The sequence below is a fragment of the Molossus molossus genome, unplaced genomic scaffold (genome assembly GCF_014108415.1).
Source record: "Molossus molossus isolate mMolMol1 unplaced genomic scaffold, mMolMol1.p scaffold_m16_p_1, whole genome shotgun sequence".
Taxonomy (NCBI): domain Eukaryota; kingdom Metazoa; phylum Chordata; class Mammalia; order Chiroptera; family Molossidae; genus Molossus; species Molossus molossus.
The window spans coordinates 47,352,422-47,369,847 of NW_023425344.1; positions in this window are offsets into that span (position 1 = coordinate 47,352,422).

The window sequence follows — 17,426 nt, forward strand, 5'->3', positions numbered from 1 at the left end:
GCCTTTTTGGACACCTTTCACAACCCAGTATGGAGTCACTGTCAGCCATGACAGTTTTGTCAAGTGTTATGTCAAATTGAGGTAATGAGTTATAACAAGAATGCCCTTAGGAGGGTCCTAGAACACCCCAAACCACAAGTCTGGACACTTGGATAAAGATTTCATCTAGACACCAATATGATTGGGACCTCCACCCCCTAGTGGGCCATAAGAATTCAGACAGTGCTCAAACTTGGCTGTGCCATGCGTTGTGCTCAGAGCTCTGTGAGACTTCCACACCACCAGATGTGAACCACCACTACAGTCTCTCTGCCACGAACACTGCCAGTGGCTGGGACTTTGCACGACACTTTCTCTGCTCACTTCTATCCAGTGAGCTCCCCCTCTCTGTATGTACGCTGTGTGTGACTCTTTTGGCCTTTTGGGGAGGTCTCCCCTAATAACTCTGACATTGTGGAAAGACACAGACATGCGTAAGTGACTCTTTTTGGAGATGCAACCTTGCTCATGACACCAAGGGTAAGGATTCTGTCATAGATACTTATTTTAATTTATTAAGTCATTTAGCAAGATGACTTAAAATGGTTTCTTTTTTAATGTAAAAATCTGAAAAATTCAAGAAAATGCATGGGTTACTCATTGTTTTCCATTAAGCTTTCTCAATATAAAAATGCATATCAACAAACATCAAATTTACAAGTCTTTTCTACAAAGAATATGTGTACTTTTTCACAGGACAAGCATATCTCAACTGTGAACAATAAAACAAAAGCTTCACTAGCCATCAGGAAATGCAATGCAAAGAGATGACTTACTCCAATGTAAATAGCTCCATTTGGATGACTGTAGGGTTATAATATAGCAGCCATTTACAGAATATATAGTTTTCAGGTACCAAGGGCTTGTTTTAATCAGATATAGCAAGACATGCAGATACAGAAATGATTACCATGAAATAAGAAGTTTTTACTTACAGTTCCCTACAGAAGGCACTGTAAGTCACCCAAGACACATAAAGGAAAAGCAGGGTGTGTCAAAATTCAGAAGAAGTGAAGGAAAAATGTGGTCAAGAGAGGTTATTGTGGTTTTTTTTTGGAAGGAATGGGTGAGGTGGGAAAGCAGGCTAAAAGTGGCTACTCTGAATAATTTTAGTGGGCTTTGGGGCATAGGGTCTGTCCCTACCTGGTCCTGGGATGACTAGAGCAGGGAAGTAGTGATCTGGAGTATAGGAAACCAAAGAAGGAGTTGGTTAGGAGAACAAGTTCTGGATTGGTTGGTTTACACATAGGCCCTGCCAGGTGAGTTGTTTACCTTCTAGAAGAGGCAGCCCATCCAGGGTTAGCAAAGTCCTAAGATGTTAAAGCATCAGAAAAAACATCATCAACAACACAAGGAACTGTTCATACACACACACACAGACACACACATACTTTTTTGTATTCGTTTTTTATGGACTGTGGGCCATATTTCTGCAACCCTATCATTATGTTGATACATTGTTGTTCTCAAGAAATACTTTAATTATGTATTATTTATTCAAACTGACAAAAAAATTCTATGCAAGCTCTTTATACAATCTATCTTCCCTCTAGAAATTATTCCAATCTAATCAAGAAGCTGTTCTCCTCATTAATATCTGATATACATAAACTTGTTGCCCTTTGGCTTATCTTGTTGATTTATTTTATAATCAAGGACTGCAGCCCATAAAATAGCTTACTTGCCAAGTCAGTGTTATATAATGGTTATTTCCTTTACTACCCACGTTTCACAAACTCTTCATACTCTTAATACAAGAGAAAATTTATTTTGCTTCTTTGAAACTCCAAAGTATATTTTATTATTTCAGTTACTCAGCTGTTTTCAATTCTTCAAGAGTTCCACTATATAAACAGGTTAATATTTCACCAGTTCTTTTTATTAAAAACCAATATTATCATTAGTCTCTAGCAACATAAATTCTAACTTTGGTCTCTTACATGAAATGTTTTTTTTATTGGAAAGCATCTGGTTTCTAGGTTGAGATGGTATAATATATGTCAGTCCTATCTTGCTGAACTTGATATCATGGGTATCTTAATATCATTAACATTAAAAGTATAACTACATAAAATTTTTTTATGTAGAGAATATCTTTGAAAATGGTATAGTAAAAGCCTTCAAAAATTCTCTCCTCAATAAAAGCAATGGGAGCACTTATAAAACATTAGAATCAACATATTCAGACTCTGAAAATTATTTAAGGCTTGCAGCAATCTGGAGAGCATTATTGCAACAAAAATAGTTGAATCTTGGCAAAAACAGTGACTTTTATGGCATTATGACTTGTTCTATTTCCATTCCCTATCAGCTCCTCAAAAACCATGAAAACCAACATCCCACAATTAGGGAAAAATTTAGCAGCCTGGTGGTCATTGGAGGGGGCATAATGAAGTAGGAACTTGCTCTGTTCCTAGAGAATTGTCATTATTTGACCTATCTTTGTGTGTGTGTGTGTGTGTGTGTGTGTGTGTTTAAATTTTTAAATTAAAAAAAATTTTTTTTGGAAGATCCCACTTGCAAAGGTGTCCTTGTTTGACCTACTTGGAGCTCTTCCAATAGGAACAGCCTTTGGTACCCAGTTGCTTCCCCAAAACAAACAGAGAAAATTGTTTAACTTTACAGCTGCATGGGGCAGTGGGTAGTAGTTGGCACAAACCATATAGATATATATATTTGGGGCAAAACAAAACAAAACAAAAACACACACTAAACAACAACAGGAAAACCTGCAAGAGGAGACTAATCTTATTTTCAAAGTTGAATCATTATATTATCAACATGTCCTATTTTCATAAATAGTTAAAAGATATGCACAGTAACAAAAAATATGGGAAAGTAAGAAAAAGAAATCAATAAATAGAAACTGTCCCAAGAACACCAACATTTTAAACTTATTAGACAAAGACTTTCAACCAGTTATTTGACATATTTTGAAGAACTAAAAGAAACAATGCATGAAGAAACAGTGGAAGGTATGAAAATGATGTTTTATCAAAAACATAATGTTAATAAAGGTATATAATTTATTTTTAAAGAACCAAATAGAAATTATGGAGTTGATAAATGATAATATATGAGATGAAAAATTTATTATGGAGCTCACCAGCAGATATGAGCAAGCAGAATTAAAACTGTGCAAATTTAAAAATAGCTGAATTGAGGTTATCTAGTCTGAGGAACAGAATGTACAAAGCGTGATGATAAAAAAAAAAAACAGAACCTCAGAGAAATGTGGGGAACTATTACTTGTACCAACATTTACATAATATCTGGAAGAGAGAAAGAGAGAGCAGAAAAATTTTGGAGGAAATAATGGCCATAAAATTGCCAAATTTGATGAAAAACATTAATATGCACACCCAAGAAACTCAACAAAACCAAGGAGGATACACTCGAGAGGATTCACACCTAGTCACACCGTTACCTAATTGTCAAAAGCCAATTCCAAAAAGAGAATCTTGAAAGCAAGAATTAAGAAGTAACTCATTATGTACAAAGACGTCTCAACAATATTAATAGCTGATTTCTAACAGGACACATGGAGGCCGGAAGGCAGTGGGTTGACATAGTCAAAGGGCTAACAGAACAAAACTGACAACAAAGAATGTAATATCCATCAAAACCATACTTCAAGATTAAAGAACAAATTATTACATTCTAAAATAAAAAAGTAAAACAACAAACAGACAACTGAGAGAACATGCTGCTAAAAATTCTGCTGTACAAAAAAATGCTAAGGAGAATCTCCTGGATAAAATGATAAAACAAAATGACACCCAGTAGTAAATTAATATAAATTTATATGAAAAAAATCGAGGGCACTGGTAATACTCACTCGCTAGGTAAACATAAAGGACAATGTAAACTGTTTTTGCGTGTGGATTTTTTTCTCCTATCTAATTCAATAGACATCTCATAATGCAGCACATGTTAATCTTTACTGTTGGGCATACAATGTGTACACATGTAATCTGTGTGACTGTAACAGCAGAAAGGAGAGAATGAAATGATGATATTCAGGGGTAAATTTTTGTATATTATTGAAATTAATTTGGTATTAATCTAACCTCTAAACTGTTTTAAATTTAAATGTTAATAGTAATCCTTAGGGCAATCACAAATAAAATAAATAAAACATAAATATATATTTATGTATATGTAAATATATAAATGACAACAACATTAAAATAGTATACTAGGGAATATACATTTGACTCAAAAGTGGGCAGTCATAGTGGAATGGGGAAGAAAAATAAGATGAGACATATAGAGGATTGTAATTGTCAGATGGACATAAATAAAGAACAAAAGTAAAATGACAACCCAATTTTAAAAAATTGTTAAAGAAATGACAGACATTTCTAAAAAAAAAAAAGTACAGATGGCTAAAGAGTCCATTAAATGAAATGACATCTAAATCTTGAGATACCACCTCATAAACATTATAATGGATATAATAAAAAGGCACACAATAACAAGTGTTGACAAGGATATTGAGAGATAGGAAAATAGTACATTGCTATTGGGCATTAAAGTGATGCAGCCATTTAGAATCTGGCAATTTCTCAAGAAGTAAATAATAGCCCTGGCTGGTTTGGCTCAGCGGTTAGAACGTCAGCCTGCAGTCCAGAGAGACCTGGGTTCGGTTCCTGCTAAGGGCACGTACCTCGGTTGCAGTTTGTCCCCGGCCCTGGTTGGGTCGTGCGGGTGGCAGCCACTCGATGCGTCCCTTTTATATAGAAGTTTCTCCCTCTCTTTCTCTTCCTCTCTCTTCCTCCTGCTCTATCTGAACAAAAAAATGAAAAAATGTCTCTTGAGTGAGAATTAAAAAAAAAAGTTAATCATAGAAGTATCATGTGACCCAGCACTTCCATCTGAGAGAATTAAGAAAATGTCTTCACAAAAGAAATTTGTGCACAAATGTTTATGAAGGGCATTTTTGTAATAGGTTAAAAGTGAAAACAACTCAAATGTCTATTAACTATTGAATGGATAAATAAAATACAGTATTCATATGTGCAAAAATTTTATATAGAACCCTCAATTCAAATTTATATATCAATCACATTTATTTTTTGTATAACAGCTAACCATTTCTCTTAAGTTAATGGTTACACACAATATCATATTTTCTTACTAGGTTTATAGAAGTCTTCATAAAGAGGTAAATTATATAATAAGTATGCCTATTTTCAGATACATATTTCTGTTTTATTCATCAGTAAATTTGCATTTGGGTTAGTCTACTGAACAAGATATGGACATGTGTTTTTACTTTTTTGATTGATTTGAATAATGTAGTGAGCAAGATCATTATGGAAAGATTTGGTGTTCATTTAATGCATGAATAAAGTTTTAAAAATAAATATTGTCCAAGGTTTTAATTAAATTGCCCTCCATGTCATCTTTTCCTAGATTCAAACACTTCTAAATTTCTTTCTTAGGTATATACCATCAAATTTTTATTTTTATAGTATTTCTTAATACCTAAAGTTAGGATGATTGAATGACTTTCAACTATGAACAATATTTTGGTTTCATTTATTCATACTCATGCTAACACATACTTTCTCTTCCCATATCCTTTGTACTGTATTATGAATTTTTCCATTATTACATACCTATTTTTGAAGCTAATAATTGCCTTTTTTATTTGACTAGGTTTCTTAGTACCCAACTTGTCCCCAAAGAGAATATGTCTCCCTGATATCATCAGGAAATTTATTATTCCATCTTTATCTTGGAGACATGCCTCCTGGCGTCCTCTGTCTTTTCACTCAAATACATACTAGTTTTTTTCTAGGTCTGCAAGAAACCTGCCAGCTACACAGCAGACATCCTCAGACACACCTTCAGCATCATTCTAGAAAATTCTCTAATTTTCACATGTATTTAATCCCTATTTCTGTTTTATTAATTTATATCTTTGTGGCTAAGAAAGAGAACATAAGAGACAAACACCTTGAGATCTTGAACTTCTGGAAGTATTTTTATTCTTACTCTTATTGTTAATTTATCAGATTTTATTAGTTTATTAGGGCTGACTTTACAGAATACCCAGTTTTGAAGGCCAAATATCTAAGAACAAAATGTTGGGCTGGGTCGGTTCCCTCTGAGGTCTGTGAGGAAGTATTTGTGTTCAATTCTCCAGATTCACACTGACAAGGCATTGGCTTGGGTTGTGTTTACTAATAGAATTTCATAAGATGAGTATTTTAGCCAGATATTTATTTTCCTAATTGTGCTGCATGTGTCACTAGCACACAGCAGGAAGTCATCTGCTGACAGAGACTGTGAGACCATTTCACCATCCCTGATGCCTTTTCCCAGTTGATTTAGATAAAGAGAAAGTTTAGGGCTATAGCTGAACAGTTCTGAGATAGTGCATAGCATTGTCTAACTCTTTTGCAGATATTGATGGGTTGTTGAATGGTATAATTTCCACTGTATAGTTGCTATTGATCTCTTCCAGTGAGTCGATATGTGCTTGGTTTATTCTGAAGTCATTTAGACAATTGAGGTTAACCAGAGATTTCATAGTCAAATCTGTCCTTTGGTCTACTAATAATGTGCAAATGAGCAATACTGAATATTCTACACCCTCTTTATTTAACTGTCAAGACTAGGCAACAGATTCTCCGACAAGAATCATACATCGAAATTAAAAATGAATGCTGTGTGGCCTTCTCTAATGCTGCTACTCATGCAGCTGGAGAGAGGTTGTTAGGAATGAGGCTCAGAAGCAAGGTGAAAGTGTTACAGTTCTGTGATAGTGGGCAAGTTGTTCACATATAGAATGCAAAGAGTAATACCAATAAAGTAGTAGTTCCTTCTTCCTGTTGTTAAATGATCAAATGTTTGATTAAATTATGTGCTTGGAGCATGGTAAATCTATTTTATTATTATTATTATTAAAGAAAAAAGTTCAAACGCTGATACATAGCTGTAGAAAACTTCAAGACTGGCTGTCATCTGGCACAATCTCTTTTCTGGAAGGACAACTACATTTCTGTGTCCTTTGCTGTGGTGTTGTCAAGCCTTTCAAATTTCTAAACATTTATTCCAGTATATTGGAAAGCCTTCACATGATATGGTAGAGATTGCTTTCAGATGTATTCTTGAAAGACAGTAAACATTTTTTTTTTGTTTTGTTTTGTTTTTGTTTGGGAGCAGTGAGTGAAGGGAGGATAGACAGAGGGAGGACTAACATCGCTTGTGACTCTTAATAGCAACTCCATTCTTTGTTTTATTGCAGTCCCTTTATTTTTTAGTGCATTTTTGAGGTGACATTGGTTAATAAAATTATATAGGTTTCAGGTGTAAATTCTATAGTACACCATGTGTATATTATATTGTGTGTTAGCCACCTGAAGTCAAGTCTGCTTCTAGCACCATTTATCCCCACTTCATCCTTCTCTACCCCACCCACCACTTCCTTTTTCCCCTGGTACTCACCATACTGTTGTCTATGAGTTGATCTTTGTTGTTGTTTTTGCTTAACCCCTTTATCTTTTTCACCCAGCTCCCAGCTCCCTTCTCCTCTGACAGCTGTTAGTCTGTCCTCTGTCTCTATAATCCTGTTTCTATTTTGTTTGTATATTTCAGTCCCTTTAAATTGCAGATGCAAAATTGAACAATATGACACGCAACCTGAAATGTTCTCAAGTTTACACCTCATGGAACGTTCAGACGACTGCTTATGGTATAGAGACAACCTTACCTTGAATGTTTCCCTTATTCTCTTTTGTTTGTGTTCTTAAAAGCTATTGCCCAGATTTATTTTCTTAATGCAAGTAAAGATTTGGTCCAAAAGTTTTAAAAACCTAAGGCCAAGAAAAGTTAAAAAGAGCTTGGTGCTTTTCAATGTTTCCAGGTTAAGCAAATGTTCTCATATCTGATATCCTCAATATCTTTTTTTTATTTTTATTTTTTAGGGTATTGGTATTTTACTCTCAGTGTCCTTTGATATGCCCATACCATTTTGTGGATCAGGTGAAAAGGTGAGAGAAGACATGTGGTAGGATAATGCTTTCCTTCACCCCCAAAGATGTCCACAGTGTAATTTATGGAACCTGTAGAAATGTTATTTTACAAGGCAAAGGGGCTTTACAGATGTGATTAAGTTAGGATCCTGGAATGGAGAGACTATCATGATTATTTCAGAGTCTTCAATATAAACAAAAAGATCCTTATAAATGAAAGAAAGAGCAAAGGAGTCACTGTTAGTGTGATGAAGTGTGAGAAGGACTTGATTGGCCATTGCTGGCTTTGAAGATGTGGGACGGTGCCATGAGCCGAGAAATTCAGGCAGCCTGGAAAAGGGGAGGGAACCAATCCTCTTCTAGAGCCTCCAGAAGGAACAAACCACGCCAACATCTTGATTCAGCCCAGTGAAATCACTTTTAGACTTTGATCTCCAGACAGCTCACATTATAAATTTGTATTGTTTTAAGGAATTTGGTCTGTAGTAATTTGTTAGAGCAACAATAGGAAGTGAAGACAGTAGGTGATTAGCCTTGAGCTCTACAATGGCTGGCAGAAACAGCCCTTCAAATCTATGGATCACCCATCTAGTATTCTCACATCATGACACAATGTCTCTAAATATGGTTTAAATTGTATAGTTTATATATTTATAGATGAAAATGTAGATTAAGATTAAAAATGTTCTCGAAAGCTTTTACACAGCACTATATACTTAATTGGTTGTATGCTGTCTACATGAAAACACTACTAACCAAGGAATGAAGAGTTAAATGATGTCATAGGTTATATATACTATATAGAAACATATAGAAACACAACCCCATTCATGATTCACATATGACTGGTTGTAGAAGTTGATTGATTCATTAGACATAGAAACTCCTGTTTCCTCCTTGTTACTGCCTTTGATTTTCTTCCCAATAATTTTTGTTTGCTTTGCCAACCTCATTTACTGTCTTCTAGATTTTCAATGAGGATTGGGTTAAAGTCCAATTTGGGTGGGAAACAACATTGCTTGTGTGGAGATTAAGTTAATATTGTATGAGCTTCTTAATTCACCTCCACATTTTTTCTTCCCATCTGAGTCCCACGTCTGCCTCCTCTCATGAAGAGTCTCCTAGCAATGAGCAACTTTCTTCTTTGCCAAATTAAGTGGCTCCATCTTTGCACTTGATCCAATTCTCCTTAAGGAACTGGCCGTTAATCTCCCTGCTCCTTTCCTGGCATCTTAATTTTCTCCCTTTTGTTTATTCTCTCTCTTCTTTCGGTCATAATGTATGGTTGGTCCCACATTTCCCACTATCAAAAAATAACTTTGCCACATTTTATGATGCTACCCTATAAATCTCTTTCTTTTCCATAAAATGTTGAAAGAGTAATCTACAACTGTGTTATCTACTAATGTATAATTATGTTCTTCATAGATATTGTCCATATTTGTTTTACAAGTAAAGGAAGTCCTGATTCAATGCTAAATTTGCTCTTAAAGAGAAACTGAACTAACAATTGGGTGGGTTAGGAAAATATATACTGGAAGTAAACACGTAATTACAAACTCTGGGTCCCCTTGCAGTCTTTACTCCCCTTGAAATATTGGTAGCGTTTGACATAGTCATGAGGCACATAAATATGTTTTTGTCAATGACAAACCACATCTATGATAGTGATTCCATATGATTATAAGGGAGCTGAAAAAGTCCTTTCATCTAGTGATGTTGTAGCATCTTAATGTCATTACACAGTGCAGCACCCATGTGTTTTTGGTGATGCTGGTGGAAGCAAACCTATTGCGCTGCTAGCCGTAAAAATATAGCACATACAGTTATGAACAGTACATAATACTTGATAAGGATAGCAACTGTTACTGGTAAATTTATTTATTATACTATACTTTTAATTATTATTTCAGTGCCTACTCTTTCTACTTATAAAAAACCTTTATGTAAAACGATATGCCATGTTACACCATGTCTACAGCATCTCTGACTGCATCATTTTCTTTTATGCTTTATTTTTTCTTATGTTGTTTGGTTTATTGTGGCCCCTCAGTGTACAAAATCTATTGGTAATGTTTGCTAATGCTGCCAGTAAGAAGCCACATTGAGTGACTGACCTGGAAATGAAATTAAAAGCGATTAAGGATCACAAAGGTAGAAACATCAGTTATGGTTATTGCTTGCCAGTCAGACATGTACTATTCCTCCATGGACACAATCTTGAAAAACAAGAACAAAGAGAGCAAAGAGTTAGGGAAACTCTTAAAGCATCTGCTTCATTGGAGGCACAAGACTACCAAAAACTCCAGAAGGGTCCATATCAGACATGGAGAAACTTCCAATGATCTGGATTAAAGACCAGACACAGAAGTGTATTCCTCTCAGCAGCATGACAGTTCTGGCCAAAGCAGAAAGCCTGTTAGCAATGTTGAAAAAAGGTCAGGATCAGACTGCAATGTTGAATTTACTGCTAGCTCTAGGTGCTTGAAATAATTCAAGATTGTTATTTATTATATAATGTGAGTCTGCGAGTGCTGATGTGAAGGCAGCTGAAGAATTTCTGGAAACTTTAGATAGGCTATGATAACATCTTTTGGGGGGCAATATTGTAAGCTATAAAGTGAAGCCCTCTCTGATCTGGCACAGTGAGAACCCTAGGGTCTGTAAGCATATCAATAAGCAAGCACTGCCGATGCACTAAAGGATTAATAAGAAGTAATAAATGACCTAGCTCCTATTTCAAGATGCCCTCCTGAGTTGCTATGACAGAAAAATAGAGAAGTACTGTTTGGAGAAAGACATACCTTTCAAGAGTTTGCTTATTGATGATAAATGCTCCTGGACATCCTTCTTTTATTGCTGATTTTCATCCAAATATTAAAGTGGCATTTCTCCCTCCAAACACCACCTGTTTGTTTAAACTAGTGTATCAAAGAACTCTAGTAGCTCTTAAGGCCTACTACCTAAGGAGGAACTTTGTCCAGACTATTGCTGCAATTAAAGAAGATACTGATGCAATTCTGGAATGATTACAACATTTATGACTGCATTAAGAACCTTCTTGCTTGGTCTTGAGATGATGTTACCAAGGAGTATATGAATGGCATCTAGAAGAAAACACTCAAGAAGTTTGTCCAGGACTTCAAAGGATTCACCAAAAATTAGAAAGTTGCAAAATTATGCAGCAAGATTATGGTTGAGATGGCAAACAAGTTTAACTGGGGTGTAGGCGAGGATGACATTGAGGAGCTCCAAGAGATGGTTCCTGAGGAATTTACCAATGAGAAATTTTGGAACTGGAACTGGTACACATAACTGTAGAAGTTGTAAGAGAAAAGGAACCTGCAAGAGTAGAAAAATAAGAAAACTCCCAAAATTTCACAATGAAGAGTTTAGGAGAGCCTTCCGCAGACCTCAATGAAGCTCCTTAAAAAGTCTGAAAACATAGACCCCCAACACCAAAAGGTGCTCATTAATAGAGAGAAATGTTTATAGAGTATTATCTGCTTACAAGCAAATCTATGATAAAACATTAACTAAGAAAGCCACCATGGCCATATTTTTGAAAGACAAACTTCCCAAGAAGGGCCTCAGGCAGGTCTTTTAGGACATATTCAAGAAGAAGGTATCCCTTATATTCCTTCATCTAATAAGAAGGTTACTATAGGAGATAACAGATTCATGGTTGTTATTGTCACCTAAGAACTTGAAGTGAAACAAGATGTGAAGATGGATGATCCTGTGTAGGTCTAGTCTAATGTGTGTGTTTCAATCTTAGTTTTTAACACTAACAACAATAAACAAACATAAAAAATATAAAAATATTAAAAATAGAAAAATTCTTATAGAATAAGGACATAAAAAAAAGAAAATATTTTTGTACAGTCGTACAATATGTTGGCATTGTAAACTAAATGCTATTGCAAAAGTTAAATTGTTTATATAGTGAGAAAGTGATAGTAAGCCAAGGTTAATTTATTGTTGAAGAAAAACATTTTTTAAATGAAGTTAGTGTAGCCTAAGAGTACAGTGTTTATAAAGTCTACAGTAGTGGACAGTGATGCCCTGGGCCTTCACATTCACTCACCACTAACTCACAGACCCACCCAGAGCACCTTCCAGTTCTGCAAGCCCATTCATGGTAAGTGCCTTATATAGGTGTGTCACTTTTGAAATCTTTTATATTTTTAGTGTACTTTTTCTATGTTAGGTATACAAGTACTCACACAATTACCTACAGTATTCATGACAGTAACATACTATACAGGTTTGTAACCTAGGAGTGATAGGCTATATCATATAATCTAGATGTGTAGTAGGCTATAGCATCTAGATTTGTGTACATGTGCTCTGACATTTACACAATGATGCAGTTGCCTAACGGTGCATTTCTCAGAACATATTGCTGTCATTAAGCGACACATGACTGTATTGATTATACATCATTACCACTTATAAAGCTATTCTTCACCATCTAGACCATTGTTAAGCTAGAAGATTGTAGTGATCATTAATTTCTTCCCATTTCCAAAGCCCAATAATCAAGCAATCTTCAGTCCTATTTTATCAGAAACAGGGAAGACACTGTAAATCTTTCAGTAGAGAAAATTTAAAATAGAAATTGTTCAAAAGGTGGAGGAAGAAAGGCACTGTCTCTTGGATCAATAATGCAGGAAAAGAAAAATAGATTTACAGAGTCCAGGAACCCAGTGCCGCTGGTTGGAGCCTGCATTTCAAGTCAGTCTTATTCTGACCCCAGAAGCTGAATACTCTTGATGGGAAGTTAAAAGTCTGTGCTACAGATGTCACAGTCTGCTCCACAACCCAGAAAAAGAATACTTTTTACATTTTCTGATATCTTTCTAGTGTCCCTCATTGGAAGAACAGAGCCAGAAATCAGCTGGCAAAGAGCCTGAAATATGCAGTTTGTGGTGTCTCCACCCCTTCCCACTACAGAAAGGAGATCAAGTAGGTGGGAGAAGTTGTGGATGAACAGTCTAGATTTTTTAGAAAAGTTAAGGGAGTGAAAGCTGGAAGATGCAGTCACTCAGATTGTTTTAGAGAAAAATATTATTCTGCACCCCCATTCCAGGCCAGTAGTTTTATAGAATGACTAGGATGAGAGAGCAGAGCAGAGAGACAAATTACCCATACAGTTACCCACAGTTACTCAGCATTTATTCATGTGACCTGTTTCAATCCCATCACTTTTTTTCTTCATATTCAAGATTGCTTTCCATAACAATGAGACATCATGTTTCCATTTATGCAACCATCGCTATATAAGACACCATCGCTCTCTTCAAAAGAAGACAAATACAAAGTGCATCTTCCACGATCTTCAGCTCTAACTGATGCTAATTCCTCTTTAAGTTCAGTCAAAATACTATCTGAATATTTTATAACCCCAATTTATAAAGATAACCAATACAAACATTACCTCTAGGAAGAATAGAGGAAGGGAGGAGTGGAAGGAATGATGGTTGTTATATGTATATACTACTGCAGTTCCCATTTTGTAACTCACCTCGAAGACATGTGTACCATTCTTTGCCTCATTCGTCCATTTTCTAATCATGTTATTCGGACCAGAGCCAACACTTCAGCTGGTAGAGTGACAAGCTCCTCACTCCTGAAGGCTCTGAGTCATTAGCAAAATTTGCACAGCAGTACAGGACTGTGAAATTGACTACAAGCTGAACTTTAAGATTTTTTAAAATTTAATTCTTTTTAATTAAAAATATTTTTAAAAAACAAATGAAAAAATATCAAGATCACAAAATAATTATAACTTTTCAAATAGATGTTTGAAAACTAATTATTTTGTGACCTTTAAATATTTGTCAGAACATTAAAAACTATTAATGTCGGTTACAAATATACAGGCAACTGGAAAGTATATTTAAATTCATATAAATTTAATACATTGTAATTCATGCTCATTTTGGAATTTGTATCAGCTTCCAAAATTTTATTATTTGCACTTTAATGTCATAAGATATCTGTGAAAGTCCCTTTAATGTGGAATTTCCCCAGGGATGTCATAATATTTTTATTACTTTCCTCATTTATACTGACTTCACCTTCAGTAGACCAGATTCTACATACTTAGTTTGTCCAATGGTAGCAATGCCAGCATTAGCTATTATTCCATAACTCCTTTTATGTTCCACTCAAATTTCAGTTCCAGTAATGGATTTTTCATTACTCATTGCACTTCCATTTTTTGTGGGACAAGTCCCTCTTTTAATTAACATTTTCTCCTCACAGTGTTCACATAGGTTTATCACTGGGACACACAGAGATAAATACCAGAACCATTTCTTTCCTGTCTGAGTATGAATGAAATAACAGATGCACAGTGACCAATCACCAACAGACTTTGAAAAAAGTGACATGATTGGTCACTGATCATGAGTCATGTGTCATTCACACAGTGATTTTGGAGTGCAGAGTTGGCAGTGAAGACTGCATTTCATCAATTACTCAAAATTAATACGCCATGGTACTTAAAATTTGAATTGTACTATGAGGAATGAGTACTTCACAAAACCATAGCAACTAAAATGTGTGCATATTGGAATCATCCAAGTGAGGACTGTTTATACATATTGCTTCTACTTGATGATGAAATGATGCTGTACATGCCGTATTTAGGGCTCCCTGGATCATATAGTACCTGGTTCATAAGGAACAGTCCAGTTTGCGGAAGTTTAGATCCCTGCCAATGCCAGGGAGCCAGTGTCTGTTTCTATACCTAGAAAAGTTATTTGCAGAAAATTCACAGTTTTGTTCAAAACCCTAGAATTCTGAGATACTGAGACTTGCCAGAGGTTCTATACAAATTCCTAAAAGCTTTCAGTTTGCTTATTCTTCTGCAACTCTACAGGCTGACATTTTTTTCATAGACTGACAAACTTAGTTCTGAATTTTCATTTCACGTCTTAAGAAAAGAGTCATCTTTTGAAAGATGCTCCGTGACTCTCATAGTGTCATTTGTAAGAAGAAAATCTGATCATATATCTCCTCTGCTTAAAAATTGGTCAATATTTCCTTAAAACGTTTAGGACGAAGCCAAAATGCTTTAGCATAGAATAGAGGATCTCATTATATGGCTTCCATTAAATTTTCAGTTCCTTCTCTTATACTTTATGATCCCTTCATTCTGAACACTTGTAGGTTCCTGAACAAACTGATTTTCCTCTTCCTGTTCTTTCCACATGGTGCTCTATCTGCTTAAACCTCTAGCTTTACTTGGACAACTGTTGATTATCAGACAGAATAATCCTAATAATAAATCTTTGGGAATGTCTTCCATCATACATCAAGTTTGAATAATTTTATCCTCTAATTGGTAGAGTTTCACTATTTAAAAGTGTATGACATTGTGTTATGCTTTATTCCTATTTGCTTGTGTGTTTCACTGCTCTTTGATCACAAAAAATATGTCTCTAAGGCATGGTACAAAAAAGCGCATGTTCCATTTTGAATACCTTTTCCTCATCTTCTATGACAATAGTCTCTCTTAGTCTCCTCTTTTGTCTTGATATACAGCTCTTCATCATTCTAAGTCTCTGGGTCTTCTCTTGTGTTAATCTCACTGCATTGGTTTTTCTCAACTTCCGACCAAAGCTCTGCTATTTTTGTTTGTTTATATGATTCTCCTTAGTTATCCCATTTAATCCTCATGGCTTTAAATACTGCCCTTGAGTAGCTAATGCTGACATTGCTGCCATCTGAATCCATACCTTCACTCCAAACACTTTCAAATATCTTAGGTGGTGTTCACTATCATTTTAAATCTTTATTTTGATGATCCAAAATGTTAATTACAGACAAAAATAAATACCTCTGTCCTTCACAACATATTTATCCTCTTGATCTTCTAAGTAGTAGCATCATTGCCCATTTAATGTTTAGAGTCATTCTTTCATTTTTTAAGTTATTGAAATAAATTTTATTCATGACAAAACAAATATATTCTGTTTCTTAGGCAGCATGCTAAATTATAGAACTAAAGAGCAGAAATACACAAAAATACTTGCCCTTACCAGGTCAGAAGACCAGTGGTGAAAGTGCTGTAATGGAGAAATGATTCCCTGTGAAAACAATGCCCAATTCTTTATTATTGGGGGCTAAGGGGTCAATAACCTCTTTAGAAAAGAGATACAACTTGAATGTTGAATTATCCAAGTAATAAAACAGTTTATTCAAAAATAAGGGGCTTTGTAAAAATATTGTACATTGTCAGATCTCTCTAAATCAACAGATGTCTAAATCCTTTTAACTGCACTCTGAAACTTCAGTAAAATTTATTATCTGATTTCTATAAAAACCACAATATCTCTGTACTAGCTACATCATCTTATCTCTTAACTTCAGGTTTTGCTCCCTTCTCCTCTATCCTAATATTTGTAGAAATAACTTAAGAAGAAAATAGGTTAAAGCATTTGAGTGCATACAAATAACCATTAGCTCCTATTTTCTACAAGGTTAATGCAAAGTATTTACCTTATATAGACCTTTATCCTTTATGTGCAGCATCATACCCTTTTCTTCTCTTATATCTCCACCAAAACACATTCAGATGCAAGAATCCAGGTCTCAATGAGAAGTGCATAGGCTTAATGAGTAACCTCTTAACAAAATCACTTAGCGAGTAACCAGAGTAACCAGTGGACTATTCACTATATGACCTAGGAGATGCATTTCTCTCTCTCTCTCTCTCTCTCTCTCTCTCTCTCTCTCCCCCCACCCCCCATCTGTCTGACTAATTTATTCTATTCATTCTCTCTCCTCATAACTGGTTTTCTCTGGGATGTTTCTAGTCTTCTAAATGGGAATTTTCATTTATTATTTAAGATTTAATTGAATACTATGACCTATCATTCACTGAACAAACCATGATATATTATTATTATTATATTTCCTTGATACAATTAACTATACTTTCCTCTGAATAGTATTTTACTATACGGGTAATGGCTATTATAACATTGCTTTATAATTGTGCCTTAACTTATCATTTTCTGTACATTAATTTAGCTCTGAGGGGCAGACTACTTCTCTAACTTAGAGTAATGCCTGGCTCATTGTTTATGTTATATATATCTATATAGATAGACAGATGATAGACAGTTAATCATCACCCAATGATATTTTTCCATTGATGTTTTATTTTTTAATTTTTTGTTTAATCCTCACCTGAGGATATTCCATTGATTTTCCAGATAGAGTGAAAGGGAGGGAGGGAGGGAGAGACCGAGAAAAGCATTAATGTGAGAGAGACACAATGACTGGTTGCATCCTGCATGATCCAAACCAGGGCCAGAGATCGAATTGTAACTGAGGTATGTGCCCTTGACCAGAATCAAACCCGCAACTCTTTGGGCCAGTACTCTG